Source organism: Peromyscus eremicus, chromosome 18 (assembly GCF_949786415.1).
Source record: "Peromyscus eremicus chromosome 18, PerEre_H2_v1, whole genome shotgun sequence".
Taxonomy (NCBI): Eukaryota; Metazoa; Chordata; class Mammalia; order Rodentia; family Cricetidae; genus Peromyscus; species Peromyscus eremicus.
Window position 1 is genome coordinate 3730109 of NC_081434.1, and position 21270 is coordinate 3751378.

Consider the following 21270-nt stretch of genomic DNA (forward strand, 5'->3'; position numbering starts at 1 on the left):
ATAATTTTTTTTGTTTGTTTGTTTTTTGTTTTTTTATATTTTTTATTTTATAATTTAATTTAATTTTACATATCAGCCACGGATTCCCTTGCTTCCCCCCCCCCCCCGCCCCCATCTTCCCCCCAGCTCACCCCCCATTCCCATCTCCTCCAGGGCAAAGACTGCCCTGAGGATTGTGTTCAGCCTGGTAGATTCAGTCCAGGCAGGTCCAGTCCCCTCCTCCCAGGCTGAGTCAAGTGTCCCTGTATAAACCCCAGGTTCCAAACAGCCAGCTCATGCACTGAGGACAGGACCCGGTCCCAGTGCCTGGATGCCTCCCAAACAGATCAAGCTAATCAACAGTCTCACTTATCCAGAGGGCCAGTTGGGGGTTCCTCAGCTATTGGTTCATAGTTCATGTGTTTCCATTCGTTTGGCTATTTGTCCCTGTGTTTTTTCCAACCTTGGTCTCAACAATTCTCGCTCATACAAACCCTCCTCTTTCTCACCAATTGGACTCATGGAGCTCCACCTGGGGCCTGGCCGTGGATCTCTGCATCTGGTTCCCTCAGTCATTGGATGGGGAATGTCGTGCATGACAATTAGGTTGTTTGGCCATCCTATCACCAGAGTAGGTCCAGTTCAGGCTGTCTCTCAACTATTGCTAGTAGTCTATTGTGGGGGTATCTTTGTGGATTTCTGTGGACCTCTCTAGCACTTTGCTTCTTCCTATTCTCATGTGGTCTTCACCAACCCCACATCTGACAGAGGACTGATATCCAGAATATATAAAGAACTCAAGAAATTAGACATCAAAATGCCCAACAGTCCAATTAAGAAATGGGCTTTTGAACTAAACAGAGGATTCTCAACAGAGGAAGCTCAAATGGCTGAAAGACATCTAAGGAATTGCTCAACATCCCTAATCATCAGGGAAATGCAAATTAAAACGACTCTGAGATACCACCTTACACCTGTCAGAATGGCTAAGATCAAAAACACTGAAGACACCTTATGCTGGAGAGGATGTGGAGCTAGGGGAACTCTCCTCCACTGCTGGTGGAAATGCAAGCTTGTACAACCACTTTGGAAATCAATATGGTGCTTTCTTAGAAAATTGGGAATCAATCTCCCCCAAGATCCAGCTATACCACTCTTGGGCATAAACCCAAGGAATGCTCAATCATACCACAAGGGAACTTGCTCAGCTATGTTCATATCAGCATTGTTTGTAATAGCCAGAAACTGGAAACAACCTAGATGCTCTTCAACTGAATAATGGATAAATAAAATGTGGTACATATACACAATGGAATACTACTCATCAGAGAAAAACAATGACATCATGAGGTTTGCAGGCAAATGGATGGATCTAGAAAAAATCATCCTGAGTGAGGTAACCCAGACTCAGAAAGACAAACATGGTATGTACTCACTCACAGGAAGATACTGGATATAAAACAAAGATGACTAGACTGCTACTTACAACTCCAGGGAGGCTACCTAGAAAACAGGACCCCAAGAAAGACACAGGGATCACCCAATGACACAGAAATGGATGAGATCTACATGAACAACCTGGACGTGAGTGGGGGTAATGAAGGGCGAGGGTCGAGGGAAAGAGAGCTTAGGGGAACAAGAGATCCCAGCTGGATCAAGAACAGAGAGAGAGAACAAAGAATAAAAGGCTTGTTTCTAATTAGCTCTTATAACTTAAATTAACCTGCTTATTTTAATCTGTGTTCTGCCACATGGCTCGCTACCACTCTTACATACTGTACATTGGACTCCTCCATGTCTGGCTGGCGAAATCCACATGCCTCGGATTCTTCCCAAGTTCCTCTCTTTACCCGGAAATCCTGACTTGCCTGGTGTGGAATACCATTCTCTGGCTGGGATCCTGGGCTACATCAGATAGAGAAGAGGAAGTGAGCAGAAGCATGCATCGATTCCTTCCTGTGTCCCGTTCTGGATGTGCTATGGTTAGGTACTTGCTTCAGACGCCTGCTGTCTTCATTTCCCTGAGGGGATGGACCACACCTTGAACCTCGGGCTAAAATGAACCCTTTATCTCATAAACTGTTTCTCTCAGAGTATTTAATCACAACATCTGGAAATAAGACTCAGACAAGCTATGATTGTACTGTCCTACATCTGTGACTACAGGCATCGCCATGAAGATACATTGGTTGGGTTAATGACAGGCAGGATGTCTAACCATGTCTGCTACAGGTGGTACTGTCCCCTTGAGTGATATATAATGCCACACAAATCAGGGCAAAGGTAAACTCCCCACTGCACAGAAGAAGCCTGACAATTCTTACCATTCAGACATTTGGAAGTTGGATCTACTTCAGAGGAGAATGGGTGAACAAACCCTTCCTAATTGTACACCATGGGTAAGTTAAGAATTTCTGGCCTTTTCACCATTTCCAATGCAAATGTAGGACACAGCCAGGCTAAGTCTACCCACACACGATTGTGCCTCTTTATACCACTTCACAAGGATTCCGAGAAACCAAGGGTCTTTACTGGGTATCACTTGTTCTGGTGAGAAACAGAACATTCTCTTGGCAGGTGAGTGGACCCTGCATCCTTGATTGGTATTTTAAGGTCTGGCATTTTTACATTTGCCTTTCATGTCACTCTTGTAGAGATCTTGTTATGAAGGAGATTTTTACATGGCTCCAGTTTGCTCTAGAAGTTAGAATTAATTACACAAACTCTAATTTCCATTTCTCCTGACTCAGGATCTTGAAATTTAGGCTGCTACCAACTGAATTATTTTGGTCCTTTTTGCTTTCTGTGGTAACAATTCCATTGAGCTGCCGGTAAGAAAATGCCCAGTCTCGGCTAATTCCCCCCACTGGGCGCGTCTTATCAGGGTCCGTCCGGCGCTTCTGACCAGTTTGAACATGATGGTCAGCAACCATTTGTTGAGTTGCTGTGGGAAAAGTAAGAGAAGCAAACTCTCAGGAGAATGGTTTCCTGCTCTGTGATTACTGTTCCTTCTTCATTTGTCTTTAATTGTAATCACGAGCTTCATGCTTGAATTCAGTGTGGCGGCAGAAGCAGAGAAAAAGTGCAGATTTTGTTGTTATGAATCTCTTTTCTGTCTCTCCTCCCCAATGAGATACAAAGAACAGCTGCAGGTCATCTTCACCACTGATTCTCAGAGCCCACAGCCACTCTTCTCTTTAGAGGGAGTCTACTTTGAATATAACCTTGTCTCACATAGACCTTTCTAGAGCATTTCAAAAACACATTTCAATTTACTTTTTTCCTTCAGTAAAATCTGATGTTTTCGAGTTTTTAAAAATCCGGGGGCACTTGACCCTCTCTCTTACTGGCTCCCCCAGGTACTTTTTAATGTTTTTCCTGGACTCCTTAAGGTCAGATGTTTAAAGTTTCATTTTAGAAGACCACAGACTTACCCTCCCACCAGAGCTACAATTCTTTAAAAGAAAAAAAAACCCCTTTATTTATTATTTTATTTTACGTGCATGGGTGTTCTGCCTGCATGTATGTCTGTTCACTACATGGAAGCCTGGTGCCCACAGAGGTAAGAATAGGGCGCTGGGTTCCCTGAAAACTGAGTTATAAAAGTTCATGAGCTTCCGTGTGCATGCTGGGAACTGAGAACCCAAGCCTTCTAGAAGAGCAGCCAGTGCTCCTGACCCTGGAGCCATCTCTCCAGCTCCTAGAGTGGTTCATGTGCGGCTTATGTAACCAGAACTGCATTGTTTACATTCTTATAAAACCATTCGGTGCTTCAAAATCTTTTTCTCTTTTTGGATGGATATGAATACACACATAACACACACACACACACACACACACACACACACACACACACACTCACCAACAGCCATTCTCCCTCGGGGATAGTCTTTCTCCTAAGCCATCTCAAGCACTGGCTGTTTTTCTCCATTAATCCATAAGTGACTGGTTGTGGCCATGGGCAGAGCATTCCTCTGCACTTCACCCTCTCCATCCCCACCACCCACCCTGCACTTTGATGTTTCTTCCATCAGATCCTATTAACCACCATTCCCTCGGCGCTGTCATGTCCTGACATTGGTGTCTCTTTCCCTCATATTCAAACAACTTCTAGTCCGGCTCGCTGTCATATTTTTTTTTTTTTGACGCTACTGTTCTTTTAATTCTTGCTTGCAAGGCTGGCTACACCATCTGCAGGGCTCAGTGAATAATGAAAATGCAGAGTCCCGCTAACAGTTATGATGAAGACTTTCAGGATATCAATGAAGATTGCTAAAGCTGACATGGGTCTCTCTGAGCATGAGTCATGCACACCCGAGGTTGGTCCTGCTGGTTGGAACCGATGGCTCATTTTTATGATTTTTCATTAGTGAGAGAGCTTCAAAACCTCTCTGGAAAAGTTCTGGGGTATTTCTGCCTTTCTCTCCACCTCTTGTCTTTCCTTTATCTTCCTTGGGAAGGGAGGAATAGCTCTGAGGGTTAGGAATAGTCTCTACTCCCAGGGCCACATTTCTTCAGTCCTAAGGTGAGAGTATTCTTACCTCCTTTTCATTGTTTCTCTTGGCTGGGCTCAGGGAAATCACCTTCTGCATCCAGCTACCGTACCGTGAATCAGAGTTTTGCCTATCATCCCAATACCTCAAGTCAGCAGTTTCAACCTGACATCCTTGATTCAGTGGAAATAGTGCGTGGTGTCCTGGCTTTGTCTTTGGATCCAAAGCCTGGCTTCTCCACAGTTCACCCAACACCCCTAGACATTGACATCTACCCAGGATGACCTGCCTAGTGCACAAATAAGCTGCCACGCTGGTCTTCACGTGGTTCCCATCTCTAAGTGCCGTGTCTATCAATTATCATATCATATAAGACAGTGGTATGTTAGCCAGCTTAGGCTTCTTCCTGGTGAAACATCCTGGGATGCTATTAAATGATTCCTCTAGTCCTGTTTCTCCTCTCTGCCCTTGCTTAGTTAATAGTATTCTCCTTTAAGGGAATTGAATTTGAAAACAAACCAAAAACATGTCTGCCGACACTTCCAGCTTCAGACTTTCATATCTCCGACTGGCAGAGAAAACAATTTTGGCAGAGGTGACCATGAATTGACCCTCTTTGTTTCTGACAACCTGAGGGAAGGAAAAACATGACTGATAATAAGAAGTGGTGGCTTCGGGGCCAGCCTGGCTGACAGTCTCAGTCAGGAGATGTCTTCAGTCCCGGGTCTTTTTTGACAAGTAATATTCTGTGAGTTGCAGGGAGGACTACACCAGCAGTTTGTGTTTGTAGACAGAAAAGAAATGTCCTATGTTATTATCCCTTAATACCCCCATGCATCCCCTCTGTCTAGATTGAGGATATTAAAGAATCTACCGGGTGAAGTGAGTTCTATTTACCCTCAGGCTGCAGTAGAGGTTCATTTTCTCATGGATAGTTTTCACCTGGATACAGGTGATTAATTCTTTTCTGCTATTAAGATCATCAATTGTGTTCCCTATGAGCATCATTTTTTTTTTTATTGTGGACACTGGTAATTTCTTTGCATTTGCCACAAGCAAGGCAAAGCTCTACAATTTATATCCCAATTCTCACAAATGTAAGTGTCCTACACCGAGTAAATGAATTGAAGCAGACTTCATCATACCTTTTATTTTTATTTTCCCTTTTATCTTCTAATGTTTGTTCTTTTATCTTAAATTTATTTTTTGTGTGTATAGTTGTCTGTGTGTATATACGTGTACCACATGCATGCATGGAGGCCAGAGGAGGTCATCCAGTCCCCCCGGGACTGGAGTGACAGATAGTTGTGATCTTCCAAGTGGGTGATGGGACTTGAACCTGGGTCCCCTGTAAGAGCAGTCAATGCTCTTAGCCACTGAGTACTTCCGCAGCCCTTGGAGCTCCTTGTTTAGATTTCATACTATTTGCTATTGTAGCTCAAGAACAAGTCACCATGGGCTAGAGTTTAATCCATACCAGAAAAGAGGAGAGTTCATAAATGAAAGGAAAAGTTATTATAAAAACATAGCACCTTTATACAAGATATGGCCACAGGATTGAAACCACCGAGATTTGGGGCTGGAGAGATGGCCCAGCAGTTAAAAGCACTTGTAGTTCTTCCGAGGACTGGATTTTGATTCCCAGCACCCACATGGTGGCTCACAACCTTTCATAAATCCAGTTCCAAGGATCTGAGCACCGGGTATGCACATGGTACACAGATATGCAAAAAAATATGCAAGCAGTATTTTTTTTTAATTGAATCACAGAGTTTTGAAACAGTGTAGAAACAGAATGAGATACAGGAAACTGAAGTCCCTGTTGCTAAGTTTCACCACTTGTCACTGCTGTGTGGCTTTGTCAATGTCTCATAAATATAGATTTATTCTGAAAAAAATGCAGGGACTCGTGTGCTCAGAGGCAATGTGGAGACTAATTTGCTCATGTAGAGGTTTGACAAGTTAGCTTCACGGAGAGGAAGTTAGTAATGAGAGCTGTATCTTCAGGAGACAGGAGGGCGGGTATTCCATGCAGACCCACAAGTTGAATATTCAGTCTGCCCTCCTAAGAGCTCCCCAGTCACACTGTTTACTTCCAGCTAAAAGCCACGGTGGAATTATTACTGATACCAGACCCGGGACTTTTCTAATCTAATTAAAAATTCACAGCATCTTTAAGAAGCATATCATTTTCACTTTTACATCAGAGGCATTACCTAACAACACAGCCTTGATTCTGTGCACATCTCGATTCTAACTGCTCTGTTTTAACATACAGGTGATGTTGAGTGACGTTTTGTCTGAAACCACTTCTTTTAGATCGCTGTTGACAAGTGACCATCTCTGTTCCAAGTGAAACTAAGTCCTTGTCATTGATGTGCCGACTCTTCTTTCATCTGTGTTCCTAGGCACTAGGGACATGGCTCTGTCTCCCTTCCGGCAGAGGAGAGTTGGTGAGGGGGCGGGGGAGGGGAGGTGCTCTCTTTCAATTAACATTTAAATTTTGACTACATAAACTCTTTAGCCTGTTCAACTCCTGTCTCTTTACTTAGCAAGGCAACATAGAGGTGTCTACATAAAATACATAGAAACCAAGACTTTAGGTGATCATTCATGTGGTAGGTTCCTTCCCGGTGGAAGCAATACCTACCTATTTATATTAATCCACTGTGTGTAAACTAACTTTCCTAAAAGTGGGTTGAGGGCTGTGCTGTTTTCTCTCTCATCCCACATTCAAATATTTAAGTTCTCACTTCTCTCCAGTGTGTTTGTGTTTGAAGGTGGGGCTCTTGGGAGGTAATTAGGGTTATTGTCATAAGTTACAATGGGAATAGTGTCCTTATAAAAAGAGAAAGAGATGCCAAAGCTCCATTTCTCCATACGTCAAGGAGAGGCCTTTTGAGGTCACCATGAGCATGAGGTCATCTCTAAACAAAGTGTCTTTATCAGATATCCAATGGCCTGGCACCCAGGTCTCAGAATTACCAGCCTTCAGAATGATAAGAAATAAGTTGGTTGTTTAATCAATACGATAGATGTCGTTTTGCTGAGGTAGTCCAAGCAGAATGATATTGATTATATTTGCTCTTGTATTGGAGTTATCAAAAACTTACGTGAGCATGAGGGGGTCTTGAAAGGGTCCAAGTCAGTAACTCTTTTTGACATGTATGTGCACAGAGCCTGCAGACTGAAGACAGCTTTGCCTGCAGCATGTGGATTGCTAAGAGGGTGGTCCCGTGGCTAGTGTTACCCTGTTAATATCCCGTTCAGGGCTGTACACAACATCTTTGTTAAGAGACCAGGCGTCTTACTTACTGTTTGTATGTTTACCTTTGCTTTCGATATCAGGGCTCTTCTGGACATCATAGACCCTGGGTTGTTGTAATATGCAAGAAGAAAATACCATTTTAATCAGAATACCAGTTCAAAATATGAGACGTGAAATATTTCCTTGTCTTACAGTCTGGGAAAAAAATATTGAAAACTGATCTGAGTTTTCCATGAGATTGGGAAAATTGGAAAGTTGGAAAAATTGTTTGTTCTTTGGCTTTCTTTGTACATACACTATTTTTTAGGATGCAGGTTTTCTTTTTAAAAGATTCTATTTTCATTTCCTGTTTACAAATATTTTACCTTCATGTACGTATGTTTCCTGTGTGTGGCTGGTGTCCACAGAGCCCAGAAGAGGACACTGGATCTCCTGGAACTGGAGTTACAGATGTCTCTGAGCTGCCGTGTGGGTGCTGGCAACTGAACCCATGTCCCTTGCAAGAGCAGCCAGTGCTCTTAACCACTAAGCCTTTTCTCCAACCCTAATAGGCATTGTTTTTATTCTCAATATCTGCCAATTAAAGAAAGCAAAAGATCTGCAAAATTTTCAGCAGATGTATAATGCTCAAAGTAAAAATGAGTGGGGCTATTTCCGGAGCATGCTTATAGATATGCATGAGCATGCATATATATTTATTAATTTACTCTATCAAGTTCCAGGACCTACTGTATTTGCAGGCTCTGAAGGATCGCTGGTGATTTTTTTTTGTTTTGTTTCTTCTTTTGTTTTGAGATAGGATCTCATTATGTAGCCCAGGCTAGCTTCAAACTCATGATCCTCCTGCCTCAGCCTCCTGAGACTTGGGATTACAGGTGTGTCACTACGCTTAGCCCTGTTTGGTGATTTTGATCAGCTGTGTTCTAACAGTGACTTTGGTGGTGATGTGCCTGTCCAGACAATTAGAAGGGACGGAAATCGCAGGTAGGAAAACCAGTGGGAGTCTATGGACGTAACTCAGGCAGAAGATATTGAGAACTTGATTTTGGATAAAGACTGTAGTGAAATTAGATGGAGTGAATGCTGGTAAAGGGAGAAGCAGCAGGGTTTGCTGTCTGAACGTCAAGGGTGAGGTAGTAGGAGGTCATCCTACCCAACAAGAAACTAAGTCCTGAATGACAAGAAGGATGTAGAAGAGTCTCCAAAAAATGCTCCAGAGCTCTTCCATAGACCTCCTAACATCGATGATGTCTATTGAATTCTGCTCCCTAATTTTCCTTGCATTTTTAAAATTCCAGTGCCTTGGTATTAGCCCTGGTGTTCCAGTCTCAGAACCCGGGCCACTGAAATACCCAGCAGTGAAACTGCTTTGTAATCAGGAGCAGGTGGGCCAGCCTGTGTTCGAGGCAATTACCCTTTCAACAGTCATCTGCTGCACTCTGCCAGTGTTTGACTCTGAGCTTCACAGGCAGGAATCATTAATAGCTTATCTCCCTCACACGTCTGTGCAAAGGAAGGAAAACTGATAAAAATTTAAAACTCTGATGGGCTAATTATAGTAGCTAAGTTTGGGATAAGTAATTAAAATTCATATAACAGAGCAAACATATTAAAATGTAATTGCAAATGGGGTGGCTATGTTCAACAGACATTTATTCATCTGGAACACAGTACGATTATGAGAAAGAATAATAAGGAAAAACTGATTTAGGTTACATTCAGCACAAATGCATTAATTCACAGCATAAAAATTGATCGCGGACAAAAAGGTCTAAATTTTGTATTTCTCTGTATGCAAAGCATCTTGATATGAGCAGCTGAGCAAGCCACTTAAGGGCTTAAATGTCCTTTAGTATGATACAAAGATGTAAGGGGAAACGTTTTGGAGATTTTGTTCACCATTCATGTCTGAACAGTAATGAACATGGTCTGACTTGTGAGACACCACAGTCTGCCTCACATTGCACGAAGCTTCTATGTGCTCCTGTTTTTCATCACTGATTGCTGTACCCACAACCCTATGCAGAAATTTCATTTAGTTGTCATAGAGACTGGACTCTTTGTTTAAGGTGATGCACAGGGAGCATCTATTGCTTGCCCATGGTTCTGCATTGGAGCACAGCAGAGGAAAGACATATAAGGAACCCTAAAGTCTGCATGCTTGCTATTGGTAGTGATGCCCAGCCATTCTTCTAAATGGTTATTATTTTAAAAAAAATCTTCATTCTGAGATTACAGGCTTCCTGAGGTTGAAACCATGTGTAGAGGAGAGTTGTTGGTGTTTAGTATTAGAAAATTGTACCCAGGGTGGAGAGGTGGCTCAGTGGTTAACAGCACTGGCTGCTCTTCCAGAGGACCCAGATTGATTCCCAGCACCCGCAAAAGTGGCTCACAACCATCTGTAACTCCAATCCCAGGGAATCCAGAGCCCTCTTCTGGCTTCCATGGACACTGTGTGTGTGTGTGTGTGTGTGTGTGTGTGTGTGTGTGTGTGTGTGTGTGTTTCACAGACACACTTGTAGACAAAACACCTATACATATAAAATGAAAAGAAACAATAAAATTTTTTTAAAAGGAAAGAAAATTGTAACCCAATGTGTTTAGCACCATGAGTGCAGACATGTCTGACGCATTTGGAGGATAAAAGACAGAGCACAATTCATAGGAAATGCCACTCTGCCTGTGTCCAGGAAAGACTGTTTTGAATATTCCAAGGGCTGTGTTAGTAGACGGCTCCTAAGTTCGTGTTGCTGAGGTCCGGTTGCCTCTTCCTGAAAGTTCCGAGGAGAGATGATGTAACAAAGCTGAATTTCTGGGACGTGTGAAGGTATAGGGCAACAATGATAAAAAAAACACATCACTAGTACATTATTAGAATTTGTTAATAGTAGCTATTAATTTTACTACTTTATTAAGTGGTTTGATCTTAATTAAGGTTATACCCATATTTAGCAGACTTGTTCCATAGTAAATATTTAAATTTACATTCAGTTTAGCAAACACTTCACCCATATGCTGTAGACTGAATGCTTGGCTCTTAGATTTATGTCTTGCAATCCCAGCACCAGATACGAGGAGGTGGGGCCTTTGGGTCATGTGTGTGAAGACAGTGGAGTCCTCCTGCATGGCTTGCATGCCCTTACAGGAAGTGACAGAGAGCTTGCTCCTTTTCCTTCATCACTGCTTTGTGATAAGAAAATGAACACCTGCAAAACGAGACCTGGTCCCTTACCAGTTCTCTGGCGCCTTCTGGGGCTCCCCAGCCTTCAGAATTGTGAGAAGGAAATGCTTGTCATTGAAGCCGCTGTGGTATTCTGTCACCACAGCCTGGGATGACTGTGCTGATGCACCTCTTTTAAACCTCAACACCTCCCTGCAGAACGTGGGTTTTGACTCTGTTTTCTTCCTGGGTGAACTGAGGCTTGGACCAGGAAATACATCTCTCAGGACCTCACTGGCAGTTGTACATACATCTCTTAAACACACCTTTTAAGATCTCACTGGCTTTGGTTGGTGGGTGCTTCCCTGCCTTTTGGCTGTTTTGACAAGATATTTTTTTTTTTTCCTGAGAAGGGCTTTGTGATTTGCAGAGCAGTACAAGTGGGAGTGAGGAGCAGAGAGGAGGGGAAGCCACTTCCGAGGGAGCAGCAGTGGCGGTCACAGTGCCACCTCATGCTTTATTTATGGACTGCGTTAAGAACAGTAGGGTCACTGGGAGGAGAAAGCTGCCCACGGGGAAAAAGAGTTTTGGAAGAACAGGTGACATGTAACCTCGAGATCTCCTGAATTATGAGGGATCCCAGATTCTTCAAATGGGATGGACTAGGAGACCCCCTCTTTTGCACCATTGTACACCTGGGCATAGCTTTGGGTGTAACACAGAGCCTAGTGTCTGCAGACTCTCAGGAGGTGGTTTCTTATGGGATGACTGAAGGATCTAGTTCATGTGCTGTGAGCCAAAGTCTTACCCTTTAGGCTAGAACAGAAACCGAAACCACGTCAGACTTTTGCTTTTCTTTTTGAGGATTATAATATAACGGTATCATTTCTCCCTTCCCTTTTCTTCTTTCAAGACTTCCCATATATCTCTCCTTGTTCTTTTTCACATTCACAGCCTCTTTTTTCGTTACTTGCTGTTACATGCATATATTGCTACATGCGCACACACACACACACACACACACACACACACACACCTCTTTAAATATAACCCACTCAGTCTATACAATGTTACTTACATTGGTGTGCTCTTCTCTGGGGAAGACTGTTTTTCCTGCCCTAACCTCAGCATTCCTTAGTTCTTTGTGTAGGGTTGAGGCCCTGTGGGCTTCTCCCATCCACTTTGGTGCGTCTATTCTTATCCTTGTTCAGCTCACGTGCAGGTAGTCATGTTGGTGGGACCTTATCTGTGTAACTTTTGACACTTTTAAATATCTTATTGTAATCATGTGTATGCATATGTGTTTGCATGGGGATATGTGCATTTGAGTGAAAGTGTTCACACAGGCTAGAAGAAAGAGTGGGACCCTTGGAAGCTAGAGTTACAGCTGGCTGTGAGCCCCTGGATGTGGGTGCTAAGCACTGAACTTGGCCTCTGGAAGAGGAGTACTCATTTATAAATGACATAGCCATCATTTCTCTAGGCGCATTTCAGGTGTTATGTGAACACTAGGATTTAACGTAGGGAATTAAAGGTGTACACACTTCAGGAAGGGCTGAAGGAGAATGCCATGGATTGAACTCAAGCTCTGATTCTCAGAATGATGCAGAAATGACTTACCATGGAAGAGGATCCTAGGTTATTCCAGAGGGTACTCTGGGACTATGCAGACTCCAAACCTTGAAGCTGGCTGAAGAACCCCAACATCAAAAAGCAGAAGGCTGGACACAGCCATGCTATTGAGTGTGCAAAGCCTGGTCAGGAAGAGTTGCAGCTGCTAATCTGAACAGAGGAGCTCTACACCCATAGAGCTGGGAAATGGATCCTGGAATGTCTCTACAGGGGTGCATCACATTTCCACAAACCATGCTAGTGCAGAAATAGAGAAAAGGGCCTGCACCCCACTTCTGCATTGCAACCTCTCAATATGCCTTCTGCCCAGCTTGCAAAGAGGTCTGGGAAAGGTAACTTTATGAGGAGAAGGTGAGCCAGAGGTCAAGAGATACAACTTTTCAAGCCTAGTGTGCTCACTGAAGCAAGAATAGTGATATCACACTTATCACCAAGAGTCCTTGCTAGGAGATAGTGATGTGAGACACACATGTAAATTATAAAACATTATACGACACTTAATATGTGATTCATCCATGATCTATTATTCAATAAATATTTACGTTTCAGGCATGGCTTGAGTCACATGGGATAGGTCAGTTTACAAATCAGGCAAAATATCTTCCTTGAGGAACTTAACTTTTAACAGGGAAAAACAGATGAAAAATACCCAAATTGGTATCACTAGGTAAATTATTTAGTACTTTATAAAAATAAGGTTATATGTACGGGGGCATCTTGGCCAGCTAGACCAATGCCAGCTCCCTGGATAAGATTTAATTTATGACAAGAATACAGATTCCTGAAGACGGGAGACAGGAACCTAAAGCTACGATGGCTTTGAGAATGTGAGAGGATACGGAGGGTGGGGGTGGTGGTGATCACACTGGCAAACTCTACAATAGAAAGTCAGATGTAGTCCCAAAGCTATTAAAAATTTCTGGAAAAATATCACACACACACACATATATATATATATCAATATGATAATGAATACTTAAACTGTTAAGTGACAAATTTTAAATAGTGTCAAATTTGGATAATTGCTCCACTTAACAAGTCACTGATGTTCAGTGACGTGAACTGGGAAACTTATGGACTTCTCCCATGATTCTCATTAGGCAATTATGGCAAGGCTTAGCTGAAGAATAGAAATGACATATTATATTTGTTATCCCATCGGGTGGTACAGACGTTCTTCTATAGCATTGCCCATCTGCTTTTATCATTGTGCAGGTTTACTCTGCAATTATCTAACTGTGTGATTTCTACTCTTTCGGTAATCTTCTCTTATTAAGATTTTTATCGTGAGCATTTACCCCTGCCTGAGCCATTGAGATAATTGTTATGTTTCAGTATATGACTTGTGTAACGGCAGACATGTCATCAACCCTCCCCTCTCCTTTTGTGGCATTACTACACAGATATGTCCTTTCCCACTTAATTCTACAGAAATCTATATTTTTTTTTAGTCACAAGAATAAAGGGCTTTATTACCTATTTTGTGTCCTATATCTTAGCACAAAATTACCGTCTTCTCACAGAGACTTAATTTAGAACACCTAGGTATAAATAGCTTTTTAGACACAAAGACAATATTGGATGGTTATTAGACAGTGCTGTCGTGACTGTTGTAATGGGAATTTAAAAGTTCAATTTGCTTTTGTCTTCTTCTCCTGCTATGGGTTCTTCTCATTGGGTTAGGTACAAGATGAGTCATTGGGAGAAGTAAGGAAGCTAAGGATTGGGAGTCATGTCAGTTACCTTTATCATTTATGTTACAAAAGCAATGTGGGTAAAGAGGGCTTGTCCATCTTGGCATGGAAGGGACAGAGGCATGAAGTAGCTGATCATATGGCACCCACAGTCAAAAACCAGAGAGAGAGAGGAATGCTTACTTGCTTTCTCCTTTGTGTTTGCCATGGGAGAGTGAAGCTCACACTCAGGGTGTGTCTTCCTGCCACAGTGAAATCTTACTAGAAACTCATTCACAAACACACCCAGAGCTGTGTTTCCAAGGTGATTCTAAACCTACTCAGGTTGACAGTGAAAGCTCACCGTTAAGTCTGGCTCCCTCTTCTCACCCTCTTTATTAGGTGGAGGAACTTCACCCGTGGGATGGCGCTGCCCACATTTGGCACGAGTCTTCCATACATTTTAAACCTCTCAGGAAATAGCGTAAGAGGCAAGCTCAAATGTATGTTTCCTAATTAACTCCAAATGTAGCCAACTTGACAAATGAAGATTAGATGTTGCAAGTCCACCCACTGTCACCTTGACACATAAATTTATCACTTTTTTTTAACCATACCCTTACACCCTATGTACTCAACAACTCATAGCCATTCCACAGGCAAAGTGCATTTAGTTCATCTCTAACAGTACCAAATCCTAGCAGTTTTAACATTGATCAAAAATCCCAAGTCTAAGGTCTCTTCTAATATTCAAGGCGATCTATTAACTATGAGCCTCTGTAAAATCAAAACACAATTTACCTACTTCCAATGCATAATGGTACAGGATAAACATTCCTCCCTGGTCCACAAGAAAAGACAGGAGCCTGGCAAGGAAAAGAGACCAGACCTAAGCAATACAAAACTCCACAGGACAAACATGAAATCCTTCAGCACCATGTCCAGTTCATGCTGGCATTAGATGGACTCAAATGGGCTTGGGCAGCCCTACCCCTCCAATTCTATCTGCTTATGGTACATGTGGCGTTTCTGTTGGGACATGCCATTCTATGGGACATGTGGCTTTCCACAGTGCACACCCCACAGTATAGAGTTTCCATCATCTCGGAGTTTCTATTGTAACTTAGGTTTCACCTCTTGTAGATTAACTCAATGGCTTCTCACAGCCTTCTTGCAGGGAATCCCCATCCTCAGTGATTTTCTGCAGCCTTGATGACCCTAGAAACCTTTTATTTCACATTCCTAAAAACCCACGATGATACTGTGAATCAGTACTGTCTGTGGTTTGTCCCATTCTGCCATTGGCTCTAGATGTTTTCATGTGTCTCGATGGCTAAGTCTTGGAAAATACTTCTCTGAAAGACTGGTTTCAAGCAAGGAACATCTTCAGCAGCATTCTTAGTTCAGACATTCTCAGCCGTCAAAGGAACTTGCGTTTTTCATGAGTCGAAATCTTTTATGTGTCCGGTCTTGCGTTCAGAACACCTTTCCTGTAGTTCTGCTGAAGAACACCAGGTTTCTCTTGAATGACGATACTTGGGGTCTAGGCAGTTCCAGCGGCTTCCTCAGTGTCCGCCTTGTCTGGATCTTGGAGCCTGCTCACTTTCCCTTCCTCATCACATGGACATTTTTTTTTCCCTGTCTCTCTGTGTCACTACAGATCTGACCAAGAGAAATGAGAAGTAACCATTATGCCACAGCCTGAATGTTAAGCTGTCTGGAAATACCCGCCACCAACCAACTTTGTTACTTTTTAATTCTGTTTCAGTTACACTCTTAGGACAAGGGCCGGATGCAATCAGACTCTTTGCCGGAATGTAACCTCCAGTCCTCGTTTCCCTCTGAAACTTCATTAGCCAGATCTGCTGTGTGTATTTCACTTGGTACTCTGGTCTTCCCGACTGCCACCTAAACGGCCCATTAAGTTCTGCCTTCAGTGTTCTAGCGCTTCATTCTATCCTGAAGCTCCAAACTGTTCTGTATCATTCAGGCAAACCACTTCTGAGGGCCTACATGATCTTGTTCCTTACAGCAACAATCCTGCTCACGGTGCCAATGTTCTGTGTTAGTTACTTTTCTTTTTGTTGTGACAAAATAACCAACGAAACAACTTAAGGAAGGATGTGTTTATTTTATTTATTATATTTATTATGTATTTTATTTAGTTCACATTTTGTGAGATGTATTTGGAACAGACGTTGTGGTGGAAGTGTGAAGCGATTAGTTACATGGTATCTCAAGTCAAAAAACAGAGAGAGATTGATGCTGGTGCTCAACTGATCCCCTCCACACACCCCTTTTCATTAAGTCTGGGATCCTAGTCCGTGAGGTCATCCTGCCCACCTTCTGGGCAGTTCTTGTCACTAAATTCAACCTCTTTGGAAATACTCTCACAGACACGCACAGGGACGTACCTCCTCATGATTTCAAACTAACAATCCAGTCAAATTAGCAATGAAGATTTTGCCTTGATAGGGGACTTCATCACCTCCATCTTAACATACAGTAGGTGCATGGAGGCTGTAGGAGTCCTCCGTGACTGTACAGCCCTGTGAACATACCTAGACCTCTTTCAGCAGGACTAGAATGGGCTGAGAGGTGGTAAAGGGCACATGTTAAAGAGGGATGTATTCCTAGGCTGCCCAGTGGGTACTGTCATGGAAGGTCTCTGGCCACACCTGTACTTATAGTTCCCCCTTAAATGCTGTGGCTTTGATACCTGGATTGCTTCCCCTAAGTCTTAGCTTTTAATTGCCAGCAAAGTGTATTGCATTGAAGTTACAAAGCCTTCATGCTTTGCTTACACCCCTTGGTCTAGAGAAGTTCTCAACTAGATCCTGAACGTGCCCAGTAGTGTAGCCAGAAATTTCTCCAGTCCTGCCTTGCTCAGCAGTCTGTACAAATCTCTCCCACCCACGGTCCCACAGCTGCTTATAAAATAACCACTCAGAGGCTTAATATTAATTACAAACTGTATGGCCTATGGTTCAAGCTTCTTTCTAGCTAGCTCTTTCACCTCAAATTAACCCATTTCTATAAGTCTGTATGTTGCCACGTGGTTGTGGTGTTACCAATCTGCTGACATCTTGTTGCTCCTTCAGGGGCGGGCTCTCATCTCCCCCACCCTTCTTGTCTTATCTTCAGTTTAGATGTACCACCTAACTTTATTCTGCCCTGTCATAGGCCAATGCAGCTTTATTTATTATCTAATGGAAGCCACACATATTCACAGCATGCAGAAAGGCATACCCAGCACTTCCCCTGTTCTGTCTAGTCAAAAAGAAAGTTTTTAATCTTAAGGCACCAGATAAAGTGAGAAATCCTCGGGAGTCTGCGTAAGGAGTATTAGGGCATTTATTAGGATGTAAACTGAAGAAATACACTCACAGACACAGAACCGAGTAGACAGCTGAAGTTGTCCTCTGATTTGGCTGGGAGTGAACCCAGTTCCATCACACCAGGAAGCAGGAAGCAAGGAGAAGGGACCTCATGACCTCTTTGCCTTTTCTTTTAAGAAGTCAAATACAACAGCAAGAAGTACTGCCTCCTTCAGGCCATATAGTCCAAGGTCATGGGCGGAGCAAATACCACTATGCAGCAGGGATGTGCCCAGCACTTCCTTTCATGCTCGTGAGTGTCCCACTGAGTGCCTCCTTAGACATCTGTGTACCTGATGTCATCACCCTTCAAACTTCAAAGTCTCCGAGGAGAAGTAGGATTTCATACTTTTTTGTGTGTGTTCCTAGCACCTATGCCTGGGGCCCTATGCATAGCATGCCTTCCACAATTGTTTGGTGAATAAGTAAAGAACCACTAAAATAAAAAAAAAAATCACTCTAGGTGTAAAAGCAGTCATTTTTGAACCCAACCACATTTACAAAAAGCAAATCTTTCAGATGCAAATGAATCCTAATTATGTTCCACCCAGGGATGATTTGCCAAGACTGTCTGTTGACTGTGTAAGTAAAATGAAGAGTAAAAAAAAAAAAAAATTTCTAGGAAAGAGATACCTCAGATGTCAGGTACATTATTATTTCAAGCTTCACCAGCTGCCAGCTAATTACCTTAGCCACAGGTTCTAAAGTAAACACAGATGTGGCAGGAGTAATGACTACCAAAAGCCAAAACAAAAGCACTTCCCTTGCAGGTTGGAAGGCAGCCTTGGTGCCTCTGGTGGGGGCTGTAGAAAGCCTAGAGAGAGAGAGTTATGTGGAAGGGCACAATCCAAGGAAGAGGAGTTATGTGGTGGAAAAGTGATGGGCGAGTGACAGCGCATCTCCTTTCCCATGCAGAAGGGCTGTTGTTTAGAGTCTGGGTTACTACCCAGACTTCTACCGGCAGCCATAAAGCAAGCAAAAATAAAGGACAAAAACCCAATATGTACTGAACCTCTATATATTATCTATGTAATTATATATTTTTTATCATATTTTTTTCCCAAGCAAATCACTATAAACCTGATAGTAAAAATGAGGAAATGGGAGCTGAAGATAATTAAGTTGCTCATTCAAGGATACTTGGAGTCACTGGAGACGTAGGATTTGGAGCGTTTGGGGACAGAGTCTATTCTTCATCCCCTGGTAACTGTGGTTGTTTTTACGGTCCACCATTGCATTGGTAGGTTAGCTTACGAGACCCGTTTGTGCCTATCACAAGCCACAGAGACAGTCACAGAGGGGAACCGCACCCTTCTGTGTAGTTAGCTGTTCAGGGTCCTATGAGCAGCTGCCAGCCCAGCAGAACTTCCTCAGTTCCACAGGAGGACTGTCCAGAGGGAAAGAGGATGTGGTGGAGGCTGCTCCTATTCCAGGAGGGAAGTTCTCTGACTGAAGCCAACACCACTCCAATTCTGTGATCTTCTGTGTGTTTCTGGAACTATTCTTTCTATGTAACACCCATTCCAATAAAGTGAGAGAATAAAGCATCACTGTTTGAGGCCCGGAGGCCAATGACAACATTGATTATAGGTTATATTTTAGATAAAGCAGCCATGTGCAGGCACCACACAGAATCAACCCACCCCCCAAATTAGAGCTAATTCAATGCAATTTTGTGTAAGAGTCAAACATAACTAAAATAACTAAAAATATGTAAAATAACTAAAAAGTATGAGAAATAACATTTCTGCCAAATGGAATTAAAGCCATGTTAGGGCTATGTATACAATTTAATGACTTTTTAAGGCCATAAGAATTTGGTGGTGGAAACAATGTTATCTAACATTAATGGAATTTAATTCCTAAATATGACTGATGGCTAAGATCAAAATAGTCCGGAAGAAACTCAGCTTTTCTGTTAAAAAAAATTTAAACAGATTGATTTAACTTACAGGTGGCCCTGAAGACTGATGCCTATCACCCGACACCAAGACTCACTGGCATTGGTAAACTCATTCATTAGTGAAGTGAGGAAATCAGAATGCAATATTCATGTCAATGTTAATGTATTTCCACCTCATTAAAGAAGTCAACACATGGAAGAAAAATGCATTTAGAAGATTGCTGGGTATGGAATTTAAGCAAAATGATTGGGATGCTCATTTATCATAATTTAACTTTCTATTTGATTGTGTAGTTATTTGTTTAATTTTTACAACCTGTTTTTAGATTGCTTTGCTCAGTATATCTCTCCAGTGTCTAACATACAGCCCAGACTGCAGCATGACCATGAACACTTGTTAAATGAATGGTTTTATCAGACAATGATGTCACAAAGCAGTCCCTTTTCTGGGGACTAGAATTCTCTTGAACATATTCTCCAGCCTGAGCAATGAGGAGATAGTTGATAGAAATGCTCTTTTAAAAATTATAGTCATCCTTACCTCATATAATTATTATTAGGCAACTGCTGTCATACAATTGTGTATATCACAGGTTGCATCACATCATTTCCATTCTAGATCTCTGGGATCCCCGTGGGCCGTAGCTGCGTGTTCATTTCTTGCACGGACATTTTGGTGCTTAGCAACAGAGCCAGTTATATGATGAATATCTGTTGAATGAGTAGATGATTACCTTACCGAGAACACAGACAAGTTCAAGGATGGGAAATGAATGAGCTGCCACGGCTCTTTCTTATGTTGTGGCAGATGTCTCTAACAGATCCTGGAGATCTTTCCCACTGGGGTCAGCTTTGAGCATGGCCCTCCTTCTCCACCAAAGCTCCAGGGTGTATGAGTAATCTGGAGTTTACAACCCCAAGTCTGTTTTCTATCCCGATCTTATTATCTTGGCTGAGCCGAGGGAATCGCTTGTTCAAAGGTGTAGCCTGCTTATCATCTGGCAATAAACATTTATCAACTCCATTGTTCAGTTCCTGCAGCATCAGCAACCAAACGTAGCTGACTTCCATCTCCATCCTCTTCTAGTTAATTCTGCAGGGGGTGAAGAGAGACCCCCAGACTTCACAAGACAATGCAGCATGGTATTTGCTACAACAGAGGGACATGGATGAGGTAGGAAAACTTAGGAAGGTCAAATAGAGAGAAATAGAAACTCAGGGAAGATTGTGTGTGGGACTGTATGTCTTGTTGGGGGAACACATGGGAAGTTAAGGAACTGTGTGTAGGGTAAATAATATTTAATCTGGCCTCGCAATATAAGACAAGCCATTTGGGCATAATATTTAAGGCAAGAAAGTGCAAAAATAAAGACATTAAATGCAGAGGCATGTCATCTTCATTATAATCACATTGGCACTGCGGCATGTTTATAGTGCGAGGCCGTTTGGAACAAATAATGGGTCCACACACGTTGGAATTTCCAAAGGTAGAGAAAGTGTTTGGGGCAGACCCCCTTTCTGGTCTGCCTGAGAAAATGTCCCTCTATACAATTGTCCAGCCATGTCCCTGAAGCAGCTTTGTGTCTCTGTGGCTAATGAATAAGATGATTTTGAACATGTGATGGTGATGGCACCACTTTGCTTAGCCAATGAATAAATCCAAACAGCTATTATAATCAAAAGAACCACACTGTTCCACACCATGTAGATCTGGCCTGAGAGGTCATGGCCATTTTTCACCTGTGATGGTCAGGATTTGAGGACCAGGGCTTACACATTCTTTCC

The 21270-nt window shown here is 42.5% G+C and overlaps 1 long non-coding RNA gene across 1 annotated transcript in view; it reads left to right on the plus strand.

The window, feature by feature from the left end:
- The window catches only part of LOC131895072 (uncharacterized), a 45134-nt gene extending 25427 nt beyond the window's left edge, over window positions 1-19707 (plus strand). The window contains exon 4 of the long non-coding RNA XR_009375091.1: window positions 19537-19707. This is a non-coding gene — a long non-coding RNA (uncharacterized LOC131895072). The remainder of the gene's footprint in view (window positions 1-19536) is intronic.
- Window positions 19708-21270: the final 1563 nt, after the last annotated feature.